This window comes from Alligator sinensis, unplaced genomic scaffold (genome assembly GCF_000455745.1).
Source record: "Alligator sinensis unplaced genomic scaffold, ASM45574v1 scaffold945_1, whole genome shotgun sequence".
Taxonomy (NCBI): domain Eukaryota; kingdom Metazoa; phylum Chordata; order Crocodylia; family Alligatoridae; genus Alligator; species Alligator sinensis.
Genome location: NW_005843474.1, coordinates 82291 through 88592, shown reverse-complemented (window position 1 = coordinate 88592; position 6302 = coordinate 82291). Strand labels below are relative to the sequence as shown.

General features: G+C 54.7%; 2 pseudogenes; one reads left to right on the top strand and one right to left on the bottom strand.

Annotated features, from left to right (window-relative positions):
- The window catches only part of LOC102380072, a 92269-nt pseudogene that overhangs the window by 11365 nt on the left and 74602 nt on the right, over positions 1-6302 (bottom strand).
- On the top strand, positions 4412-5637 carry LOC112548747 (annotated as a pseudogene).

The following is a 6302-nucleotide window of genomic DNA, read 5'->3' as shown; positions in this document are numbered from 1 at the left end:
GTCCCATGATCAGTGCAAACAGTTAGATTCCACACTTTGGTTACGTTGTGACAGACAAATTCCACTTGCGGGTTGCAAAGTTGCAAGCTTTACATTAGCTAATCTTAACTGCTGAGACTATTGCCTGAATGTCTCCAAGAGCATATCTTTATTGCTCATGATAGTAACCCCTCTGGTTCTAGCTACCACAATCACCCCTACCCCTGCATACAGGGCTGTGCTTTGTGCCATTTCCAACCCTTACCTGAGGGGAAGGGCAACAGCCAGCTGCCCCCCGCCTGGCTCTGAGACAGTTTTCCCTTGGGCCCTAGGGGACTTTTGGAAAATCATCCATGTGCGCAGGTGCCTTGAATCTTCCAGGCTGGAAAGGAGCCCGTCATCTGCAGCCCTGGTTGGGGACGAGGGTTTGGTGGATTTGTTTGTCCTGTCACCACTGGGGCAGACCCCAGAGGCCAGGGTGGAGGTGGGAGTGAGGGGGAAAAGCCTCCTGCTCCTTGGGCACCAGAGACCTACCCTCAGAGCCCACTACAGCCCCCTCCCAGCCACAGCCCTCTGCCCCTCTGGGAGGGGGCCATAAAGGGCCCAGTTTTCTCCCCTCAGGGTGTATCTACATACAATGTTTACTGCAGAGCTGCTTGACTACTTCTGCAGGAAACGTCTTTGCATCTACATATGTGCCCCTGTTAGGGCACACAAAACGAACCAACTCTGGAGCAGGCAAGTGCCAGTCTGCTCCAGAGTTTTTTCATGTGCAACAACACACTGCTGTGGCCAGCTGCCAGCTAGCCTGTGCCCCAGCCACCCCTCTACAGCGCACTGCAACCCCGTCAGAGCAGCTGGATGTGCTGTGCATGTAGAAAATCTGGAGCAATAATCCTCAGAGTTTTTTGCTCCAGGGTGCACATTCACGCCCAGGAGCAAAAGACTCTGGAGCTATGTGACGGCCAGAACCAAATGGGTTAATGATCAAATTATAGCAAATAATATGTGCTTCTTGGAGACATCTGACAGCAGTCTGACAGTTGATATTAGCTAAGGGAAAGCTTGTAAGATTGTAACCCGCAAATTGTATCTCGTCTGTCCCAAGTATAACCTCAATGTTAAAATTAACTGTCTGTGCGGATCATAAGACTAACTGGGCCCCAAGAAGCAGAACGAAGAAACAGAACTGCAAACTTTAGCTGACCTAACGGTTCTTGCTTAAAGGTCAGTCGAAATAAAAAATAAGAAAAGTGATGGCGGCAGGGTGGGGAGGGGGCCAGGCGGTGTCCCGGGGCGCTGGGGTGTGCCCGGGCCCGGGGCAGTGGTGGGGGGTGCTTGGCCCCGCCCCCATGGGCCCCTCATGCCACCTCAGGGCTGGAGCCCGGCGCGTCCCGCCCCCCCTCCTGCGGTTGCTGCCACCTGCCCCGTCGGCGCTGCGGGCGCTCCTCGGTGCGAGAGCGGAGCCGGACACCTGCAGCAGCGGCGACAGCGGGGCGGAGGGCAGCTCAGGCAGGGGAAGCAGCAGCACCAGCTTTGGCCTGGTCCCTTCAACCTCCCAGAAGAAGAGGGGCAGCGTTGTCGTGCTCACATAAATTGCAGAGCCCCTCCTCCCTCCATCACACTACCGCACTGTGCCGAGCTCCCCGCAGACCCCAGCGAGCCAAGGCACAGGGGGCAAGGCCTCCGCCCTGCTGGGAGGTGGGGACCAGGGGGCATTAGCACTCACGTGAAGAGCAGAGCTTCTTGCCAGTGCAGTCATTGTTTTCTTGGCCTTGTTCTCCAAGAAGGAGCAGGTCCTACATGGGAGGAAACCGGCCGTGTGTCACCGACTCACCCACACAGACCCCACTGGCCCCAGCTACCGCTGTGTGGGTTTCTCCCTGCCACTGTCTCCAGTGTGTTGGGGGCTGCCCAGAGAGGCACAGGCAAGGACCAGGGGGCTGTGTGAGCCCCTCAGCGCCCTGCTGCTGCCCTGCTGTCTGCCCCCCTGGGCTCTCGGTGTGACTCTGGGCAAGCACCCTGAGAACAGGACCGGGTACACGGGTGCACCTGCTGCTACGCAGCGATGTCCAGGAGCACCGGCTGGGACAAGCAGGCCGGTGGGAGGGACTGGCTGGGGGGCAGGCTGGTCTGTGTCCCCCAGACACCTGGGTTTTGTGTGCGTGTCCTGGGAGTTTCCAGCTGTCTCCTTGCATCTACCAGCCGTCTCCTCACATCTAGGCAATACACCTGCATGGAGGAGGACGGGAGACGCAGCGGGAGCGGCAGCAGTGTCCCCAGAGCCTGCCCTTGCACATGCACCCCAGGCAGCCGGACGGCAGCAAGTCTGTTCTGCTCCAGAGCCTGATATGTTCCCTTTCTATGAAGGACTGGAGCATGGTAGGGAGTTAACTCAGTCCTGGATTTTAAAGCTGATTTTGGCATGACAAAGTCATCACACATGTGTTTCTATAAGCACTAAGGAGGTGGGGATTGGGGTCAGGTGGTGCTGATCCTATGGAGTCTGAGAACCGTTGCAGCAGCAGTACGTTGGCAGTCTCAGCCTCGTTTTCATGGGGCAGGTGCAATGTCTGGTGCCGTGTCGTGCTGCTCGGAGTCCAGACACGGGGTTTGTCTGGTCCGGTCTGGATGGGCTGATCCTGCCCCAAGGCATGGGTCAGACTGGGTATGACCCCTGGGGTCCTGTGCAGCCCCCAGCTCTGCAGTGTCTCTGGACACTGCATGCCCTGTTCCCATCTCACTCCAGCCCGGGGAATGTTCGTTCTCCTTCTCCTGGTTTCCTTTTTAAACCAGTCTTTGCGAACCCAAGTGGGCTCTTCTGGCCCTTCTCGAGGGCTTACCCGCCCTTGCCACGGTGCTGACACCTCTGCGGGGGGCCAAACTGAGCAGGCCAAAGCCGGTGCCGCTTCCTGGGACTCAAAACAATGGAGAAAACCTTGGTGCCACTTCTTCCGACTGCAAGGTGTGCGCTTTCTAGCAACGTTTGTGGGTGTTTTTATGGTTTGTAGCAAAAATGTGACTGATGTTTTCTTTCTGTGTAAGGAAAGCATATCCCTATGTGTTTCTAACACTGCATTTATGTCCCCTTTTTAACACCTGTAGCAAAACTGTAGCACTGCGTTATTCCCGGATCAGGACCGGCTGGCACTGGGGGGCCACACTGAAGCGTGGTGGTGCCGGGAAGGAGCCATCGCTGCATCAGACCCCGAATGCAGCTGGGGAGGGGGAGGGTGCACTCAGCTCCTCGTTACTGTTCCAATTAAACTTCAACCCCCGCATGAAGGGGGCTGTGTGTTTCACTGCAGGGGCAGGGGCAAGCCCTGCCTGGCGGGGGAGGCTGGGACCGTGGGAGCCAGGCACTGGGGAAGGGGAGCAGCGCCCCCCACCCCCCCGGCCAAATTCCTGTTCTCCCTCCGAGCCTCATCCGGGAGGGTGTTGGGGAGCCAGCGAGTCCCGCAGAGGGGCCGGGGCTTCGTCCCCCCTTGTCCCCCCTGTGGAAGAAATCAAACTTTACGTTGTGGTTGTATCAGAATTGGCAGAGCCATCTAGGTTTATTTAAAGCTATACAAGTGATCACAAGAAGGGTTCTCAAAGGAACTCTGACCTCTACACATTTACAAGCGTATTTATACTTTAGACAGTGAGAAAAGATGCACGGTTCAGACAAAGCAACCTTGAGAGAAACAGACAGATGTTGATCATTCATTTGTCACACATAAGCAGTTTACTTATTCAGGAAAGAAAACACTATGTTTTGAGGAACAGTTACCAGTTTCTAGTCCAAAGAAGAGGAGGAGATTAAAATCTGCACACAAACCTTAATATATTAGGACAAAACAAGGCATGAAGGTTTTTCCTTATCTTAGAACATTGTGAAACACATAGCATCAGCATCAGCATCTTTTTCTCTTCTCTTTCTCTCTCTTTGTCTCTCCTCTTAGTCAAGTAAGAGGTCTGGTTAAACTTACTTCCACACCTCCCATCACAAGCTCTGCCCTCATTACCATGGCATTGCCTATGAATGTCATTTATTTACATGCCTCTCTGCTAAGAGCCCAAGTGTAAAGCCATGAATTCAGCTTTTCTCAGTCACTTGCTGATTGTTCCTGGTTTCTTGCTGACTTTAGCAGCCTCTCCAAGGTTTTGCTTATAATTTATCTCCTGACAATAGCGGGGGGGCTGCATCTTGTTCTTCTTACGCAATGGGCTCTGTACTTTACAACACTACGACCTTGTTAGAATACTGCTTGCCTAAACGTTTGCAAGGTTATTTTTAATACATCATTCTACCTTGTGGTCAGCAGCAGTGCTGAGATGCAGAAAAAAGCCTTTATTCAAATGGAAATCCAGTGCTCTCCAAGATACAAATATTGTAACCCTAGCAGTTGGGAGAATCAGGGCTGTGCAGACCTCAGGCTGGGGCAGGGTTATGGTCCCGGGTGTCGGATCCATGGTCAGATTTCCTCTGTCTTCTTTCCCACAGGTGCCCCTGGACACCGGACAGTGCAGACAGGTGCCGTGCACGAGTGTACAGAGAGCGAGAGCCCAGGCCCCCGGCCGGTGAGATCCCTGCTGGGGAGACGTGGCTGGTTCGCTGGAGCCCATGGCAGCTGTGGGCCTCCCCTGCACGGCTGAGCTGGAGGAGCAGGACCCAGGAGGTGTGCAGTAGGGGCTGAGGGTGCAGAAGTCCTTCGTGTCATCCAGACCGGAGCTGGTCCAGCACCAAGAGCTCTGGGGGCAGGACGCGATGCAGGCCATTTAGCCCCCTTGCGAGGCCGAGCTGCCCTCCGCGACCCCACAGCAGCAAGGAGCAGATCCTGGAGCTGGTGGTGCTGGAGCAGTTCCTGGCCATCCTGCCCCCGGAGATGCGGAGCTGGGTGTGCGGGTGCCGCGTGGAGACGTGCACCCAGGCCGTGGCCCTGGCCGAGGGGTTTCAGCTGGGGCAGGCAGAGGACGAGAAGCTCCAGGTGAGAGCCTTTGTTTGGTGCCATCTGCACCTCCACGTGTCGGGGGATGTTCCCCCCCAGATCCCGGCTCCCCAGTGACACATGTATCTCGTCCCCAGGTCACCGTGCGTGTGAAGGTTGTCACAACCCAATTAAGTAGTGCCCATGCCACAAGCAAGAGATACCACTCCGCACTAGGTTAACTAAGGGTTAACTTAGAAAATCTTGCCAGTAACAGCCTCCTTTGCTATACATGCCAACAAAAAGAGATTTATAACTGCGACACTAACAGAAATGAAACTCTAACCTTCTGTGCTTTACATAAATCATTATAATTGGTCAGAGAAAACAGGGAGTAGCCCTGTGATAATACCCGAGCGAAAACCGCTATATAATTGGTGTTTCTAATTAAATTTATGACATGGCGAAAAGCAATTGGTTATTACACAAACAAAACCCCGCTGCATTTCCGCCTAGTCGGAGAGCAACTCCGTATACACCTGGAGACCTCTGAACATACGTGTCAGAGTAACTGACAATCTGATCAATTACCAGTTCCTCGTCTTCGATCCAAATTAAGATCCAACGACTGCCGGCCCGAACATTCTGCGCGAACACTTTTGCAGACCGACCTCATGAACTCTAAGCTGTAACTAACCAAGTATCTTTGACCTCCATCTTTCACCACCTTGATGGTGTAAGTAAACAATCTTGCTTTGCAACTGATAAGCGTCTGCCTAATTAATTCCACTCCAAGTGTCACAAGTACCCGCCTGATGGCCTCTAAGGCTCCGAACCCTTCGCTGCAGTGCACGGCAGCGACAAAGGTCAAGGCGGTGTCTTCAGAAGAGAGGCAGCCCCCGGGATTCCGGGCGGCAGGAGCCAAAGGCCCATGGTGAGGACAGGCCTCTGGAGGAGGCAGGAGAGCGGGAAACCCCAGGGCCCCATGTAGCCAAAGGGAAGCCCCCCCACAAACCCGGAGTCAGGTCCTTACCCGCCTTTTTGATGTACAAACTTAACATGGGCTCAACACCCAAAGAGTAGCAGTTACCTCCCCACACGCCCCCGCCATTATTAGTGTTGGGTGCTGGGTTTAGGTCAGTTGAGTTTGGGGGACAACTAAATAGAAAACAGGGTGGGAGTGGGTTCGCAGGCTCCAAACAAGTGCTGCACAGGGGACAGCGAGTGGAGCAGAGAGGGCAGTAGCTGGTGGTTCTTGAAGGAGTCCAAGGAGCCACGGCCAGGTGAGGTGCGGGATGAAGTCCCGGCGTGCAGTAAGGAGCCTGAGTGGCTGTTCTGCGGTTGGGGTGAGCGGTTCCAATGTCTGCCCCTGTCCGGGACAGGGCTGCGAGGTTTGTACCTGAGTGGCTGGGG